The sequence below is a fragment of the Macrotis lagotis genome, chromosome X (genome assembly GCF_037893015.1).
Source record: "Macrotis lagotis isolate mMagLag1 chromosome X, bilby.v1.9.chrom.fasta, whole genome shotgun sequence".
NCBI lineage: Eukaryota > Metazoa > Chordata > Mammalia > Peramelemorphia > Peramelidae > Macrotis > Macrotis lagotis.
This window is the reverse complement of record NC_133666.1, coordinates 529,129,232-529,149,457: the sequence shown is the minus strand read 5'-3', so window position 1 is coordinate 529,149,457 and position 20,226 is coordinate 529,129,232.

Below are 20,226 nucleotides of genomic sequence, written 5' to 3'. Positions count from 1 at the left end.
AAGTGTCTGAGCCCGGATTTGAACCCAGGTACTCCTGACTCCAGGGCCGGTGCTTTATCCACTACGCCACCTAGCCGCCCCTTCATATTACTTTTGATAGCTTTGATTTATTCTTTTGAAAGTGATCTGTTTATGTCCCTTGATAATTTTTCAATTGGGAATGTTTCTTATTCTTATATATTCAATTCAATTCTTTCTATATATCTGAGCAATGAGTTCTTAATCAGAGAAACTTGCTGTAAAGTTTCCCCTAGATTCTTGCTTTGTTTTTTTCTTCTAATTTTGATTGTACTGGTTTTGTTTGTGCAAAACCATTTTTAATTTTATGAAAATAAAACAATCAATTTTATCTCCCTCTCTTCTGTTTCATCATGAACTCTTCTCCATATCCAAAGATCTGAATGGCAATTTCTTCTACGGTTCTCTAATTTGCTTAGATACATCCATTATTTCTATAGCAAGTATTCACTTTGGCATACAGTGTAAAATGTTGATCTATGTCCAATTTATTAAAGATTATTTATCAGTTTTTCCAGAAGTTTTTGTCAAATAGTAAATACTTGCCTTAATAGCTGATATTAAATATTAAATTATTGTGCTCATTTGCCTCTGGAAATTGTGTACCTAAAATATTTCGTTGATTAATCGCTCTGTTTCTTATCTATTACCAAAATGTTTTGATGATTGTAGTTTTGCAATATAGTTTGAAATCTGGTACTGCTAAATTCCTTTGCATTTTTAAAATTGATTCCATTGATATGATGGAGTTTATGTTCTTCCAGATGAATTTTGTTATTATTCTTTCTAGTTTTATAAAATAATTTTTGAAGTTTTATATGGCACTGAATAAGCAAATTAATTTAATTAGAATTGTCATTTCATTACAGAGGCTCAGTCTACTCATGTACAATTAATATTTCTCTAATTATTAATCTGTATTTTTATGGAATGTTTCGTGATTGTGTTTATATAATTCCTTTGTGTGTCTTGGCAGGTACATCCTCAATTATTTTATATTATCTACAATTATCTTAAATGTAATTTCTCTTTCTATCTCTTCTTCCCGGGTTTTGTTGGTACCAAATAGAAATGGTAATGATTGGTTTGAGTTTATTTTATATCCTTCAACTTTACTGAAGTTGTTAATTGTTTTAATTAGTTTTTTACTTGATGCTTCTGGGTTCTCAAAGTAAGTTATCATAACATCTGCAAAAATGACAGTTTTACTTCTTTTTAATCTATGTTTATTCTTTCAATTCCTTTTCCTTATCTTATAGCTAGCATTTTTAATACAATGTTGAATAATAATGGTGATAATTAATTTCTTTGCTTCATCTTATTGGAAAGGACTATCCCCATTATGGCTTTGGGTTTTATGTAGATACCACTTAGCATTTAAAAAAAAACATCACATATTCCTATGCTTCCTACTATTGTTGTGTTTTGTTTATTTAAACAAAAATGAATATTATAGTGTAAAAAGTTTTTTCTGTATCTAGTGAAATAATCATATTTTTGTTATTGATGTGGTCAGCTCTGCTTATAGTTTTCCTAATATTGAATGGTCTTGAATTCCTGATATAAAAGTATCTCCATAGTGTGTGATCTTTTGTAATAAATTATTCTAATCTCCTTTTTAGCATTTTATTTAAATTTTTGTATTAATATTCATTAGGATATTGTTCTATAGTTTTCTTTCTATCTTTTTTGTTCTTCATAATTTAGACATCAAAGCTTTATTTTATAAAAAGAATTTGGTAGGACTCCTTCTGTACCCTTTTTTTCAAAGAGTTTTTATAATATTAAAATTATTTGTTCTTTAGATGTTTGGTTGATTTTGATCAATACAAAGATTCTAAATTTTTGAGGATTTGTGATGAAAAATGCTATCTACCTCCAGAGAGAGGTTTGATGAATTTTGAATGTAGACTGAAGTATATTTTTTTACTTTCTTTATTTTTCTTGCTTTCTTTTTTTTGGTAACATTTCTAATAAGGAGATATTTCTTGCATTACTTCATATGTCTAATATGTATTATATTCCTTTTCTTCTTAATGGGTAGGGTAGGTACTTGAGGAAGGGGGTAAATTTAGAATTTAAAATTTTAAAATGAATGTTAAAATGTAAGTATACATTTATTTATCCAAACATGCACATATTCATTCATATGTAAATGTTTGGTAGAATTTTCTTGTAAATCCATCTGGTTCCTGAGTTTTCTTTTCTTAGAAAGTTCATTTATGACTTGATCAGTTTCTTTTTCTAAGATGAGATTATTTAATAATTCTACATCTTTCTCTGTTCATCTAGGCAGTTTGTATTCTTGTAAATATTCATCCATTTCATTGTCTTTTATTAAAATAATTAATTGGGCAAAATAGTTTGTAATCAGTGATTTTATTTCATCTTAGTTGGTTTTACATTTACTCTTTTATGTTTGATATTGGTAATTTGGCTTTCTTTTTTAAAATGAAACTTTCATGATTTTTAGTTTGGTATTTAATTGATATTTAATTTCTTGTTTTTTTAGTTTTTGTTTTTAGTTACATACATAATTCATTGAGTAGCACTCTCCCCTCCTCTTTAATTAGTGTAAGCATTTAGAGGTAGAAAATTTCCCATAAATACTGTTTTGACTGTATCACACAAGTTTTTATATGTAGCTTCATTGTTGTCATCATCTTTAATAAAAAAAATTATTGATTGTTTCTACAATTTATTCTTTGATCCACTTACTCTTTAGGAGTGAGTCATTTAATTTCAAATTAATTATTTTTTGCTTTTTTTGTAAGGCAATGGAATTAAGTGACCTGCCCAAGGTCACACAGGTAGGTATTTATTAAGTGTCTGTCCGACACAGGATTTGAAGTTAGATTCTCCTGACTTCAGGGCTGGTGCTCTATCCACTGAGCCACCTAACTGCCCCTCAAATTAGTTTTTAATTGATTCTTCAAAATTCCTTTATTGAATGCAATTTTTCTGAAATTGAGATCAGAAAAGATGTTTTTGCTCTAATACATGATTGATTTTTGTGAAAGTGTCATATGCAGCTGAGAATAAGTGTATTTTCTATTTCCATTCAATATTGTCCGAAAATTTATCTTATCTAATTTTTCTAAAATCCTATTCATCTCCTTAACTTCTTTGTTATTTATTTTATAGTTACATTTATCTAGGTCTGAGATGGGTAAGTTGAATTCCTCTACCATAAAATTATAAAGCTGCAAGTTCCACTTAACGAAACTCCACTATAAAACTATAACATTTTACAATTTCCTCCTGTAACTCAGCTTTTCCTTCAAGAATTTGAATGTTATATCATTTGGTGAATATATGTTCAATATTGATATTAGTTCAGTATCTATAGTACCATTTTCAAAAATAAAGTTTCCCTGGTTATCTCTTAAATTAATTCTATTTTTCCTTTTGCTTTGTCTGAGATTCTAATTGCTATCATTGCCTTCTGCTGAAACATAATAGCTTCTGTTCTAGCCTCTTATTTCAACTCTGTGCATCTTTCTATTTCAAGTATATTTCTTGTAACAACAAATCATTGAATTCTGGTCCATTCTACTACTCTCTTAAATTTAATGAATGAGTTTGTCTCCATATTCAGCATTATGATTACTAACTATACTCCATTAATTCTATTCTCTTATTTTTATCCTTTCTTTATTGCTCTGTTGACTCCTCAAGAGTCATTTTGGTTCTGACTAAATAAGCATAAGCAACAGAAAACTAATCTAATATTTTCCTGCATCTAAGCCTTACACCTGCATTGAGAGCAAATCATCTGAGAGCAATAAATTCATGTACCAACTCTGTCTGCATTTCAGTCTTGGCTTTTAGCCCTTTCAAGTTAAGTAGTTTACCATTGGTATGGTAGCTGACCTTAAACTTGTTTTTGTCTTTTTTTGAAGATGTCTGACAACATTGCTGAAAACATCATGCTAAAAAGCATGGGAACAAGAACACAGTCATACTTTGTTACACTGGTGACTGGGAAAGTGTAAGAGCATCATTCAGTATCCAGACCCTGTTCAAGAATGCCATCATAGAACTAAAATATAATGCTGATAAATTTCTCTAGGTAACTAAATTTCATCATGATCTTCCATGGGCCCTTACAACTGACAAGTCATTGATCTTGGTTAGGAAGACAACATTATGCACAGATCTCTGTTTTGCTCCTGGCATTTCTTCTGGAGTTGTTGGGGGAGTGATTATCAGGTAGATTGTTCCCTAGCCCTTTCTGAAGTCACACCAGTTCTTGGGTTGATGATCAACTTCCAGGCAAGAAAATAGAGATTCTCTCTCTCATCTAGCATAGCCTCATCCTTATATGGAACTATTGGTTATAGCAAAGGGAGAAATTTTGAATGCTATGGATAAGTTCATTTACCCTGGTAGTATATTTTCCAGCAATGTCCAGAGGATGAGGTTGATATATGAATTTACATAGCTTGCTCTGCATTTGGGAGGTTCTGAAAGAAAATGTGGGAGTGAAGAGATAAAATGCTGCTTATCAAACTGTAGATCTCAGAGTCTTCATTTTGTATACCTATGAAACCTGAACAGTCTACCAGTACTTTGCCAGGAAATTGAACTAATTCCATTTTAAGTCTTAGGATGAGTCTTAAGATTATCTGGCAAGATAAGGTACAAGGCATGGAGGTCCTTTCTGAGCTGAACTTCCATACATTCAAACTCTACTATAGAGAGTACAATTCTGATGGACTGGACATAGATTAAATGCCAAAAGAATATTTATATAAATGACTATTTTATGGAAAACTCAAACAAGACAAGAACTCACACAGAGGTCAGAAGGAGTACAGTCACTCAAAATCTCTCTGAAGAACTTTAATATTGATTACGAGACATGGGAGACATTGGGCATAGGACTGCCAAGCATAGTGTGTCTCCACTAAAGAAGATACTGTGTTCTATGAGCAAAATTGAATTCCAGTAGCTCAAAAGAAATGTGAATTGCCCAAATCTAGAGACATCTTCATCCCAAATATTTAAATGGACTGTTTGTACTTGACCTGTGCCTTCCAAGCTTGTATTGGACTGACTGGTCACAATCAAACACTTTGACATCATGATGTCATTGGTTCCTTTTTGAGTATGAGGGACAAATAACCTGTTATGACCACTGCCTTCCTTAATATACCTTCCCTCTTATTACTATGATGTTCCTTTCTCTTAGCTTCTTTCCTTACTAATTTCCTTTTGGGTAAGATGACCTTCTGTATCCAACTGTGTGTTTATATATATATGCTTCCCTCCTTGAATCAACTCAGATGAAAATGAAGTTCAAGTTTTGTCTGTTCCCCTCCCTTCTCCCTTTAATTATATAAACTTTATTATATGCCTCATGTATATGAGATAATTTCTCCCCTTGTTCTCCCTTTCCCCTTCTTCCAGTACATTTTTTTTCATCTTTCCATTCTTTTGAGATTACTCCAAAATAGTCAACTCATTCTCATTACTTGTGTCTAAGTAAATTCTCTAATTGACCTAGTGATGATAAAGATCTTTGGGGTGACATGCATCATTTTCTTATATAGAAATATAAACCATTTAATCTCTTTTAGTCCCTTACAATCTATCATCACTCATGTTTACCTTTTTATGCTTCTTTTGAGCCTTGTTTTTGAATATCAAATTCAGTTCTTGCCTTTTCACCATAATGCTTTTAAGTTCCCTCAAAGAGTTTACTTTCACTTCTCAGAATTGTATTAAGTTTTTTCTGGGTAAATTATTCTGTTGTAATCTTAGCTCCTTTGCCTTCTAGAAAATCATATTCCAAACCCTTTACTTCTTTGTAGTGGCAGTTGTTAAATCTTGTATCCTGACTTTGACTCCCCTCTATGCTAATTATTTCTTTCTGGCTGCTTGCATGATTTTCTCCTTATCCTGAAAACTCTGGATTTTGACTATAGCAGTCGTGGAAGTTTTCTTTTTGGTATTTTTTCCAGAAGGTGACATTTCTACTTTGCCTTCTGATCCTAAGATATCTAGATAATTTTCCTTTATGATTTCTTTAAAGATAATGTTTAAACTCTTTCCTTATGGATTTCTGGTAGTTCAGTGGTTCTTAAATTATCTCTTCTTTTTTGATAAAGGCAATGGAGGTCACAAAGTTAAACAAATATTAAGTATCTGAGGTCAAATTTGAACTCAGGTCCTCCTGATTCCAGGGCCAGTCCTCTACCTACTGTGCCACGTAGATGCCCCAAGTTATCTCTTCTTGATCTATTTTCTAGGCCATTTGGTTTTCCTGTGAGATAGTTCTTATTTTCTTCTGTTTTTCAGTTTATTGTTCAGACTTGGTTTAATTGTTCCTTGATGTCTCATGGAGTCATTAGCCTCCACTTTGCCAATTTTTTTTTTTAATTTTAGCATTCACTTCTTTCTTTCTTTCTTTCTTTCTTTCTTTCTTTCTTTCTTTCTTTCTTTCTTTCTTTCTTTCTTTCTCTCTCTCTCTTTCTCCCTTCCTTCCTTCCTTCCTTCCTTCCTTCCTTCCTTCCTTCCTTCCTTCCTTCCTTCCTTCCTTCCCTCCTTCTTTCCTTCTGTTTTTTTCAAGGTAATAGGATTAAATGACTTGTTCAAGATTCCACAGTTAGGTAATTATTATGTGCCTGAGACTGAATTTGAACTCAGGTCCTCCTGACTCCAGGACTGGTGCTCTATTCACTGTGCCACTTAGCTGCTCCTACTTGACCAATTCTAATGCTTAAGGAATTAATTTCTTCAGTAAGGTTTTATAATTCTTTTTATCATTTGACTTATTCTAAATTTAAGGAGTTATTTCTTCAGTAGTTTTTGAACCTCTTTTCTCATTTGACAATTTTTCCTTTATGTCTAGGAGCATTGATTTTGTTTATGCAAAGCTTTAAAATTCAATATAATCAAAATCACTTCTTTAATTTTTTATAAGTACATCTATCTTTTAATTGATTAAAAATTTACACCCTAGCCAGTTATATAAGAAATTTCCTTTCCTTTTCCTCTGCCTTTTCATGACATAAATTTTTACATGAAGGCCAAGAATCCATTTGGGGCTTATTGTGATCTATGTCATAAGTTGCTTGTCAAACCTAATTTCTCACAAGCTGTCTTCCAGTTTTTCAAGAATCTTTCTGCTATGCCATCTTGTCTTTCTAGGATGTTTAAAAGTGCTGGAGTGGCCTTAAATCAGGTATAGTGTTAGTAGTAGCTCTCCCAATTCAGAATTATGGAATAGATCATGGATCTGGCACAGAGAAAGAGGGGAAATCCCAGGAGAGAGAATTGGGGTCAGGTCAACTAAAGCCCTTACAAGTTCCTACATACTCATAGAAAGCACTGAAATGTTTCCAACTAAGTTATGGGACATCATTTATCTGAATGGGAACAGTCAACACAGTGGAGAATCTAGGGCATTTTTTTATAGGGCTAAAACCAATGAAACCTATATTAGTGCTTGGGTCAGGACAAGCAATGCTGGTGGAAGGTAGGATGATCTCTTGTTTCTTTTTGTGTTTAGTTCAGAATCTGAACTGAAGTCTTTTTAAACAAACATATTTCTATTGATATCACTGATATTAGGTTCTCCATACATGATTGGAGATTTGAAAGCTGCCAATTAAATCATAATTTGCTCCATCATTTTCCTATTTAATAGATGCTTGATTCAAAAGCTTGCCTACCTTATTGATGGACAGGTTTGGGAGAGAAAGAATTAACATAAGATTACAAATTACTTCTTGTCTTCACTCTGACTAACAAGTGTAGCAAAGAAAGATAATTTAGGTTAAGATTTTTTTTTGCAAATTTCCTATATTTTTTTAAATGATGCTCTGTTGAGAGACAGTTATAACTAGAAACTCAGCAATCTATTCTGCAAGTAGAGAACGGGCCAAGAAAACTAATGGTAGAGTGGGAATTTCTTTTACTAAGAGAGCAAATTCAATAGGAATGTTTGACTAGATAAACATTTTTTGTTAAATTTTCCTCTCTTCTTCCCTTTAGTGGGTCCTCTACCAAAAATTCAAGGACAGAAAACATTTCCTTTTCCCAGAATATGGAAACAACCTTCTATTCTGTTAGTTGCCAGAATCTCACTCACTCTCTGCCCCAGTCAGGCTGGTCGTTTCCATGATCCTTGAATAAACAATGTTCATTTTCCCATCTCTTCCTGATATCATTCTTTCCTACTCCTTAAGTCTTCCTCAGTATCTGACAATCTTCATGAAATTTTTGCTGACTAATCCTGCCCAGATTTATCTTTACCTATAACAATTATTTCTCACCTCTCCATTCTTACCACTTGTACTCTGCATGTGATTGTTTCTAAACTTATCATATATTCTCTTTAGCTTTCCTTACTAAGTGCCTTCAGGAAAAGGATCCTGGGTTAGTGCTCTTTAATATTCACCCATAGAATTTAGACCAATGAGTTATTTCTGCTAGTCTCTCAGTATATGCTCTTTGATGAAAGAAATAATATACCTTGTTCTGAACCATGTGTTCCATTCATTATCAGAGAAGCAAGGAAAACAGCTCTCTATAGCTCCAGATGATCCTGGAATAGGTCCTCTTAAACTTGGAGATGAGATTGCAGACAACAAGTTTAGAAGTAGATCTTTGTTGTGGTAGTTTTGAAAGTTTTAGTGATGATGTGCCTGGCTGAGTTGAATATGGAGTTTTTCTTTATTTATGTTCCAAAAGTTAAGACACTATGAGTAAAAGAGAGAGGAAGGAGAGAGAGAGAGAGAGAGAGAGAGAGAGAGAGAGAGAGAGAGAGAGAGAGAGAGAGAGAGAGAGAACACGGAAGGAAGGAAGGAAGGGATAGAAAGGGAAAGGGAAGAAGGTAGGGGGAAAAAGACAAAAGGAGAGAAAGTATCCCTTCCTTCAGGAATCTTATATTCTTCGGGAAGAGGTGTACATATACATACATATACATGTACACAGAAGTAAATACAATTGAAGATGGAGAAAATGCTAACAATTTGGGAGTTAGGATAGTATTTTATGGAGGTAGTAGCAAATGATTTATCATGATTGACTCTTCATTAACTCACACTTCCCAAATCCAAACAGTTGCTAAAGTCTGCTGATTTCACCTTTACAACATCTCTCTTCATAATCCCCCTTCTCTCCTCTCACACAGCCATTATTCTAATACAGACCATCATCATCTCATGCCTGGACTACCATGCTGGTGGGTCTGTCTGTCTCAAGTCTCTCCCTACCCCAATCCATCTTCATTCAGGAATTAAAGTGATATTTTCCCAAAATCCAAGTCCTATCATGTTCTACCCCCACCTCTCATCCCAATACCTTTCAGTAGTTATTGCCTTCAGGAGCAAATTCAGAGTTCTCTGTTTTGCATTGTGCCCTCTGTAACCTGTGCCATTCCTTAACTTTCCAGTCTTTTCCCACCTTCCTCCCGTTTATGTACTATTTTGTTAGGAGACTTGGGGCTGGCTGTGTAGTTCCTCTTGAATAATGATGAGACCCCGGGGAACTGCTGAGGGATATGTGAACAACTTTGTCCTTGTATTTTGAAACGCTGTTTTGAGACACGGGAACAGAGAAATACAGCATGTTCTGCACATAGGCATCTCCAGTGTGTGTGCTCTTGGTTCGGGAAGTGAGCTCCAATCTTTCTCTTGGTGGCCAAACATTGTTTTCTTTCTTCTGGCATGCAACAGGGCAGTGACGAGGGTGCACGCTGGTATCACGAGTTGCTTGCTGTCCCTGTTGCTATTTCACGTGGCCTTGCTGTTCCATGTTTGGAAACCGCTGCTATTTCATATAGCTTTTGCTGATAGCAAAGAGTATAAAAGCAGGGAGCAGGAGGGTCGGAGAGAGATTCAGAGATGTAACCCTCGAAGTTGGAACAATAAAGCTGCCTGTTTGCTTCTCCTTTGGCCTGTGGCTCTCTGTAAGAAACACGTTGGTTGGATGCTCACCGAAGACCTGAAGATAGGTAAGACTTGGCTGCCCCCGTGAAAGATCCAGATGCTATTTGATCTAGTGACACTGTCTTTCTTGCTCCATGAATAAGACACTCCTCCTCTGTGCTCCAGTCATTTTCTTCTGGCTATCTCCCATGCCTGTAATGACCTCCCTCTCCTACTCTGATTAGTGACCTCCCTGACTTCCTTTAAATCCCAACTAAAATCCCATCTTCTACAGGAAGCCTTTCCTGACCCTCTTAATTCTAGGGCTTTCCCTCTGTTAATTATTTCTTCTTTATCCTGTATTTAGTTTTTTTGTATAATTCTGGTTTGCATTTTGTCTTTCCCATTAGATCTTTTATTTCTTTTTGTATCTCTAGTATTTAACAGAGTGCCTGCATATACTTGGCACATAGTAAGTGTTTATTGATCTTATCCTTAAAGGAAGGAAATAAGCATTTGTTAAATGTTTGCTATGTTCCAGGCTAAGTGTTTTACAACTAGATATCCATCTATTTTTTTAATGGTTTTACTTACAGAATGACACAAAGATTTCACAATTTCATTGGAATGGACAACTTCTTGTGACACCATATCAATAGTAAATTTTTTCAACTCAAGAATGTTGCATCTCTATGCTTACTTTGGTATTGCCATTTTCTGGAAGAACTTTATTTCCAAATTTCAATCTGTGAATCTCTGCACTCTTTTCTTTAGAATCTTTAGCTATTGGCTACCTTCATTGCCTCTAATAGTTTCCCTTATTATATTTTTGGAAGCATAATACCACAGTGATAACCACTGTCACCTAAAACTTTGTCTGAGAGAGAGTGAAACTTTTGCAAAGCCTACCTGGTTTCTACTATTATCTAGACTCTACCATTATCTACTGTGATGCCTCTCCCTTCTTTTAGGCCCACTATAAGAGGCCTATAATCCTGTAAACCTTGTTTGCTTTGGATAGAACAGGGAAGGCATTATATTTTTTTAACAGCATTTTTTACAATATGGCTAAATAATTTTTATAGAATCAGTTCTACTTTAGGATCTGGAAGTTAGTTTCTAGATGAGAATTGTAAAACCTGCATCAAAAGTTTGGTGGTGGTAGATAATTATGGACTATATGATTAGAATGAACCCATTTTCACAATTCTCATTGATACCCTGTTTCTGAGACATGATTCAGAAATGTAAGAGATATGAGAAGTCCCAATGACTTTACAGGATGAGATTAAGTGTGATATCTCTTTAGTTCCCAGAAAAAAAGAGAAAGGAAACAATAGCATCAATAACAATAGCTTCAATTTACATAATACTTTCTGATTTATAAGATGTTTTCTATGTATCACTTTCACTCTCCTTTCTTCCATCACTAGTGTAGAGTCAGAAAGTTGAACTAGGGTCACTCTTATAGTCTGAGGTCCATTAATATAATTTGGTAAGCCCTAAGATATAGTAAGCAGGGAGCTTCTACTACAAAGAAGATGCCAAAGTCATAATGTCACTTATATTGAGTTATTATTATCTAACAAATCAATAAACATTAATAAAGCACCTATTGTGTGCCAGATAATGTATTAAGTGATGAGTCCACTCTCTTATGTCTCTTAAAGGAAATGTTGTTGAGGTACACATTCCAGAATTCTTTGGTGGAACTATATCTACCAGAAGACTTTGTGTAAGTTTGTAACAAGAGGAACCTTCAAGCATGGACAAATAATGAAGAATAAAAAAAGCACAGGAAACATGGTGAACAAGCCCAACAGACAATGAGGAGCTGTGTTCTGAGTTTGGGCATCTAATCTATATCTATAGCTAATGGGTCATTATTCCCATGATAATCTGGCTTCTGTATTGAAAAGCCTGTCCCTCACCTGCAGTCTCCTTACCCAGATATCCAGCATTCCAAGCATATTATTCTGTGGTAGGAAGTCCAGAGTTCTCTAGAACTGAGATACATTTGCCTAATAGCTTTCTATAAGCAACCAATCTGTCCCTCTCCTGTTGGGCTTGAGGAAGTCAATTTTTTTAATTGAATATCTAACTTTATCTTTCCCAATTTTTGAAATGTTTTTATTTAAAATTTTGAGTTCCAAATTTTAATCCTTTCTCCCCTGCCTCCTTCCCCTCCCTCCTCTCTGAGATGGTAAGCAGTCAGCTATATGTTGTGCAACTAAGTAAAATGTTTCCATAAGAAATGTTTCCATTTAGTTCAATATGATGAATAAAAGAAAAAAAAGAAAGTGGAAAATAGCACACTTTGCTCTCTATCCAATCAATATCAGCTCTTTCTCATTTGGTAGATAGTACGATTTATTATTAGTCCTTTGAGATTGTCTTGGATCATTATATTTCTGAGAATACCTGTCATTCACAGTTCTTGATAGAACAATATTGCTGTTACTGTTTACATCATCCTGTTTATGTTCATTTTACTATGCATCAGTTTTTGTAAAGTCTATCCAGGTTTTTCTGAAATCATTCTGCTTGTAATTTCTTATAGCACAATAATATTCCATCACAATCATATAGCATAGTTTGGAAGCCAGATGTTTAATCAGAATCTAAAGTAGTGCTTTCAGGAAGACAAATTTGTGGGTGGCCTACACTATTTCATATCTGATCTGTTTCTCTTATTGCCTTGTTATTATATTTCATAAAAATTATTTGCTATAAATTTGTTGTCATCTTGTTTGATCTGGTGAAAGAAGAATCAATGGGGACTTATCTGAATTTGAATTGTAGGCTGCCCCAACAGTACCATGGACTCAGTACCATAACTGAGAAGGGAACCACATTAACAGGCACAGATGACTACAAGATTGAAACACAAAATGACAGTTCCCAAACCCATTTGAAACCTAAGAGGCAGCATGGTGTTTTCTATGGCTCTACCTTAAATTCAGGAAGACTTGGATTTAAGAACTGCCTCTGACACAGAAGCTATGTGATCCCTGGACGAGTCACTCAACTGTTCATATCTTTAGGCAACTCTAAGTCAGAAAGTTGCAGATCAATGAGATCACAGGCTCAGTTCTTAGTGAAATCCCTTAACAAATATATAGTAACAGAATGAGGAATTCAGTCAAGAAAAATGAAGCACTCTAAAAATGAAATATTCAAAATACTCTAAAGAATTTAGTGCAAGAGGGAAGAGTTGACAAGGGTAAAATATTTTTCACAAATTCATGCACTCTAACACAGATTAATATTCATGGGAAGTCATATAAATTAGGATGATTAGATGGGTCATTTTCCTTTGGGGAATATTTTTTAAAGCAAGATTTGACAAAAAAAATTCCACTTAGATGGAAGACAACTTTTAGCATTTGTTTGTTTTTTAAATTTGAGATCCAAATTCTCTTGCTCACTCCCTCCTCTCTTCCCTCCTTGAGAAGGCAAGCAATTAGACATAAATTATACCTATGTATTCACAGAAAACATTTCCATATTAACTATGATGTGAAAGAAAATATAGACAAAAACAAAAGAATAAAGGTTTTTTTGCATTCAGACTCCATCAATTCTTTCTCTTGAGTTGGATAGCATTTTTTCATCATGAATCATTTGGAATTATCCTGTATCATTGTATTCTTAAGAATAAGTCATTCACAATTGATCATCACACAATATTACTATTAATGTGTACAATGTTCTCCAGGTTCTGGTCACTTCACTTTGCATCAGTTCATATAAATCTTCCTAGGTTTTTCTAAAAGGATCCTTCATCTAGCATAACAGTATTCCATCAAATCATATATTACATCTTGTTTAGTCATTTCCCAATTAGTAGGCTAAAACTGAATTGATAAGGCAATAAGATTCAGTAGGAAAAATAGGTAGGAAAACAGAAGTCTATATGATGCAAGAAGAGTTGGAGTATGGGCATTTTTTTTTCAAATGAAAATTGTCAACATATTGCAATCAATTTATGGATTCTGCAGGTCTGAAACTAAACTGAGGATCTATGGACTGAAATCCAATTAAATATCTAAGGGGTAGACAGCCTCTGTGTAGGAGGCTTTAGAAAAGTTTCTTAACCTATTGTCTGAAAACAAAAAGAAAATATTTGGGTAAGTACTTCAATGTAATTGATTTACTTTGTAATCCTCAGTATTTTATTTTATTTTATGCATTTAAAGATTTTATTCTTAAAAGTTTCCATAGATTTCACCCAGACTGCCAAAAGGACCCAAAGATACAAAAAAATTTAAGAAATGCTACATTCAAGGCATCAGATATAGACCACTGAGTGAAGATCTATGCTTTTTTTCCCATTTTATACTTAAAGTATATTTTCCACATGGTCTTTTTGACCATTTACTTTCCTATAATAATTAATAGAGTAAAATGGAAAGGCATTTTATTAAATGCAAATTGAATGAAATAAAATCATGGTGTAATAGTGATGTTGGTGTGGGTGTGATGTTGGTGTAGAGAGAAGTTAGAAATATCATTATTACCGTCACCAAGTTAAGTATGCATAGCACAGAGTCGTTTAGAATAGAGTACACCTATTATTTTGCTGTTGTTTCTGCCTTCTGAAATTCAAATTTAAATTTCATTCTGTTGTGGTCAGGTGGAAAAAAGTATTTGATTTGGAATTAGAAGACCTTGGTTTAAGTAGATTCTCCTATATATTAGCTCTGTTATTTTAAACCCTCTTAGACCTTAGTATTTCCATCTGCAAAGCAGGGATAATATTTAAATTACCTGACTGCTAGGATAATTGTAAGGCTCACACATAAGTTAATGTATGTATAGAATTTTGTAAACTATAAAACATTAAAAGAAAATCAGTTATAATTATTGTTATAGTCATTTCAGTGATTGAACCCCATTTGGTTTCTTTTCCTTTCCTCTTTTTGCAAGGCAGTTGGGTTTAAATGACTTGCCCAGGCTCACATAGATAGTGTCAAATGTCTGAGGACTACCTTGAACTCAGGACCTCCTGAATGCAGAGTTAGTGCTCTATCCTCTGCACAACATAGCTGCCCTTTATTTGGGGCTTTCTTGACAAAGATACTAGAGTGGGTTTACCATTTCTTTCTTCTGCTCATTTTACAGATGAGGTAATTGAGCAACAGGGCTAAATGACTTGCCCAGGGTCGCTAGCTAGTAATTATCTGAAGCTGGATTTGAACTCAGGTTTTCCTTAATACAAGCCCAACACTATATCTACTGGACCACCCAGCTTGAGACCATTGGTAGTTATATCATAAAGGTTAGAAGCTGGGCTTTCTGAGTCCTGGTGAAATTATTTGCTCTATGTTATAATTGTGCTGGTCTGCCAACTGATCTACCACAATATACTGTCTTTTCACATCCTTTTGGATGGAGCTACAAAAATTTAATTATGCCCTTTCTTTTCCTTGTCTCCTAAAGGAAGTACTTGGTATTTGAATTGTACTTTCATGTTAATCCTTTGAACTTGTGTCCTAACTTTAGTAACTGGGTTCTTAAGTTGTGAATCGAGCACCTCTTGATTCCTATCTCATTCTCTTCCCTGTGCTTAAATTCTTGTCATGCTACACAAATATACTTAAAGCTAGCAGAGGTGATAAAGACTAGTTAGTTCAACCTCCCCTACATTAAACCATACCAACCTCATTTTAGATCTTGCCATTGGCTCCAAGTCCTTTCATGTGTGTGAAGGAAGCAAAAAGTGAAAGAAAGTGAGCAAGGGGAGGGAACTAAGACCCAAGTACTTCCTTTAGGGAGACAAGGAAAAGAAAGGGCATAATTAAATTTTTGTAGCTCCATCTAAAAGGATGTGAAAAGACAGTATATTGTGGTAGAGCAGTTGGCCTGAAGACATTTCTTCTCATTTTCCAGAAACTTCCCAGCATTATCCACCGTGGTTCATGAACTGACATGACCAATAGCAAGGACAGCAGTGTATGCATGGAAAAAGAATGATTCTCATTTTCTGGGCCTTAAGAAAATCATTTTCCTCTCATACCATTATTCATTTTAGTTTTGATTTTCCTGGGACCTTGGGCCTATATTTGTTTGCTTTGATATATGTGAAAATGGTAGACAGCCACCTTGTAATATAAATAAGGCATATGTAGTTCCTGGAAGAATTATAGGGCTATAATTCCATAAAAAAACAACTCAAAAGGCATAAGTGTAGATGGGGGAAATTTAGACAGGTGATATTGTTACAAAGAACTGACTTCTCATATACTCTGTGGGAACATGTGGGGATATGAATGTCATTTTGGTCATAGAGGGTGCTCATCATGTCATCAATTTTAGTGTCTTTTTATTTACTGAACAGACAAATCTTAATGCTTAGGACCTATTAGAAATGAGAGAATATTTTGGGATGCTAAACATTCAAAATAAATGTCTGGGGGTCAGCTTTACCTGTAAAACAGAAGACTCTCTTCCTCCATCTGGTGGTAAGAAAACTAAGCAACAACCTCCCCAAGGAGTCAATATGGATGAAATTCCAGTTCCTTTCCATGTCTCTTGCATAATAATTCTTCCAGTTCTATAGATCTGGTTTAAGGAAGAACGTAAGGAACAATTATGTTTCTGTGTAACCTGGATCGAACATATATATATATATATATATGTATATATATGTATATATATACATATATGTATATGTATATATGTATATGTATATCTATATCTATATAGCACCCTTTCTCTTTGCATTCTCTTTTAGGGAAGTCTTTTTCCCTTTGTTCACCAAGATTATCATCAAGATTAGAGAAATTTTTATATTAAGTATAATAAATACATGTGTATGTACACATATGGATGCATATAGATATTTACTTGATATTTTTATTTAATAAAATTTGTTTTTGTTTTCTCTTCTTGTTCAAGACTCTTCTATAAATATTCTATATACATTTATATACACATATACATTCATGGACACTCGCAAGTCTATTTAAATATTAGGTCTTCATGGAAACAATGAATGACAACTTATAAAACTATTCACCAACTGGTTAGAACTCAACCATTTTTGTGCTTTTGAGCATTCATCTAACCCAAAACCTTGAGATAAAAATTTTAAAGAATAATAATTATAATAATACTAAGGTGGTAGAGGAGGAGGATGTTGATAGTGATTATGATGATGATATTAGACTTCTGAAGAAGTGTGCATTGCTTTTTGCAGCTATGCTAAAGGGACTACATATGGTTTGACTTGCAAATCTTAGAGGTGGGGGGACTGATAAGTTCATTCCCCTTATAGGGGAAATTGAGTAAAGTGTCAACTTCTTCTGGAGTAGTAGAATCATCAGCCTCAAACACCAAGACCTTTATCTTGCTTTCTAATTCTTTCCTCAAGCCCCTGTTCTCTAATACAAACAAGATGCTTCAGACTTCTGAAAAGTTCATCAGTCCAAACATTTTGGAGATTTCTCTCTTCCACTTAAGGAAAAGAGGGAACTCCAAATGGGGTCCTGGAATAATAAAGGAGGAAAACAGTCAGAATGAAATACTTAGTGAGAAACATAAGAGATATTAACTAAACACCTGGTTGCAGAGCCAACAGAGAGTAATGCTGAGTGGTGAAGAGGTCCAGAGAAAACAGTGTGGTGATATATTCAGGAGACAATGGCAGCTTGTGACTGTGAGTTTCTCTTATAAGAGGGACAGAAATGATAAGATACACCATTTTTTCAGAGAAAAGATGGGAACTGAGGGACACTGGTCCTCTTGGACCTAGAGCATAGGACATGGACACCTCCTCACTTGGCTGAGGAGATGCCAGAACTTGAGTAGACATGAGTGCTGAGGTGACACTATCTGTATAAAGGTTTTTCTCAGATTGAAGTCTGAACTCTGAGTTAGCTCATTAACTCAAGATCCACTATGGAAAACAAACAATTCAGTGCCTGAAACCTTATCTTCTGAATGAGAGGTTTTCTGGGACAGGGAGCCTGATAGCAGATAGGTGTCCTGGTGGTTGGTACTTGCCAAACCTTGTTGATTCCCTTAATCAAGAGCTCATAGTTGCCAGAGGCAACTACACCTATCAACAATACATTTGCCACCTAAGATGATTTCTATTATATTGTTATAGAAACCTATTTTGAATAAGTTATCTGTATTTTGTAGATATGTATAAAGTTTTGTCAATATCTATATCAGTGTATGTATATATCTTCTTCCCTAATAGACTGTAGCTCCTTGAGGTCAGGAAGTATTTCAGTTCCCTTAGGACTGCTAGTTGGAATGCTGCATTCAGTTCTGGTTCCTTTCCAGCTTAAGCTGTCTTAGATATAACCCACCAGCAGATTTATAATCAGGGTCATATCCCCAGATAATCAGACCACCTGACATTAGCCTGTACTCCTAAAGTATAATGGGATCATAGGACTCTGATCTTGAAGGAATTTTAGAGATTATTTAGTCCAGTAAAATCATTTAGTACATAAAATGGAAACCCAGAAAAAATGTACCCATAGTTGTATAGAATGATTATTAGAGATGGCATTTGTAGAGAGATCCTTTGATCCCAGATCTCTCCATTACTTTGTTAAAGATCACAATATACATTATTTCTCCTTCCCCTTCCCCTTAGGAAAGTCTGTGGGGAATAATAACAATATAATGAAGTCTTTGAATTCTAAATCAACGTTATTCCAAATGAATGCAATGTCCGTCTGTCTATTTTAATTCCTTCATTCCCTCCCTTCCTCTCTATCATTCCTGCTTCTTTCTCTTCCTTCCTCCCTTGCTTGCTTCCATCCTTCTTTGTGTTTCTATCTCTCTCTCTCATCACCTTATATTTCTCCCCTTATGTCAGTCTAAGAAAAAAATTCAATATTCTATCAGATTCTTTTTAAAAATGAATTTTTATTATTATAATTAAAGAGTTATATACAATTAAGCCTAAAACCTCTGTAAATGAACCCAGTTGAAATGTAGTTGGGAGGGGACACTGTATTGTTAAGTAGATGGAAACATTTAAATTTAATAACTTCATTGAACAAATTCATACCAAACTCCTAGACTATGAGAAAGAATTTGTTGTTCTGTTGTTTCAGTCATGTATGACTCTTTGTGACCTCATTTGAGATTTTCTTGGCAAAAATACTGGAGTAGTTTGTCATTTCCTTCTTCAACTCATTTTACAGATGAAAACACTGAGGCAAACAGGGTCACCCATTTATTAAGTGTCTAAGGTCAGATGTGAACTTTCTGACTTAAGACCTGGCACTCTATCCACCATGCCACCTAGTTGCTCCTAAGTACTTGCATACATTTGTACACACTTATATACGTGTTTGTGTGTGTGTGTGTGTGTGTGTGTGTGTGTGTATGTGTGTGTGTATTTGTATCTATCTATATTCAACTGTTGAAAACTGGGTTGTTGTTTTTTTTTTGCTTTGATTTAATGTGACTTCAGTCTCCTGGACTTATTATACTAAAGCCAATAAACTCAGAGATCAATTACCTTCCTCCTCGCTAGATTAGTGCAATTTGGGTTAGCTTCCTAACTTCCATTCCTCAAGCTCTTTTCCTTGATTATCTCTTCTCTCTAGGTTTTGGTGATATCATCTTTTCTTGGTTTTCCTCTCATGTATCTGACTACTCTTTTTTAGTTTCAATGGCTGGATCTTCATCCACATCACATTCACTAAATGTTGATATCCCATAGGACTCTGTCCTCTTCTCTCCTCCTTCACTTTGAAGTATAACAGTTACTACATCAAATTTCAAAAATTAATCATCATCTCTTTGTTGATGATTCTCAGATTGACTTACCTAACTCAAATCTCTCTCTTCTGACTTCTCCAACTGTCATTCAGATGTCTCAATATTTTTGTTGCTTTTGAATCTCAAATTTAATGTTTCTTAAATTCAAAGTATTCAAAACTGAACTCATTATCTCTCCCCCTAAACTTTCCGGTCTTCCAAATTTTCCTATTACTTTAAAATATACCCCACATCCTCCTAGTCCTTTTTGTTTACAACCTAGGTGTCATCCTCAACTCCTCATTATCTTGAACTTTTCATATCCAATCTGTAGTCAAGGTCTATCAATTGCATTTTGCAAAATATCTTGAATATACCCCTTTCTATCCTCTGATACTGCCACATTGGTACAGGATCTCAACATCTCATGCCTGAACTATTAGAACAGCTTGATGGTTGGTCTGTCTGACGCAAGTTTCTCCCCACTAAAGTCCATTCTCCATTCAGCTGCCAAAGTAATATTCTTAAAAACACACACACACACACACACACATATATATATATATATATATATATATGTATATATATATGTATATGT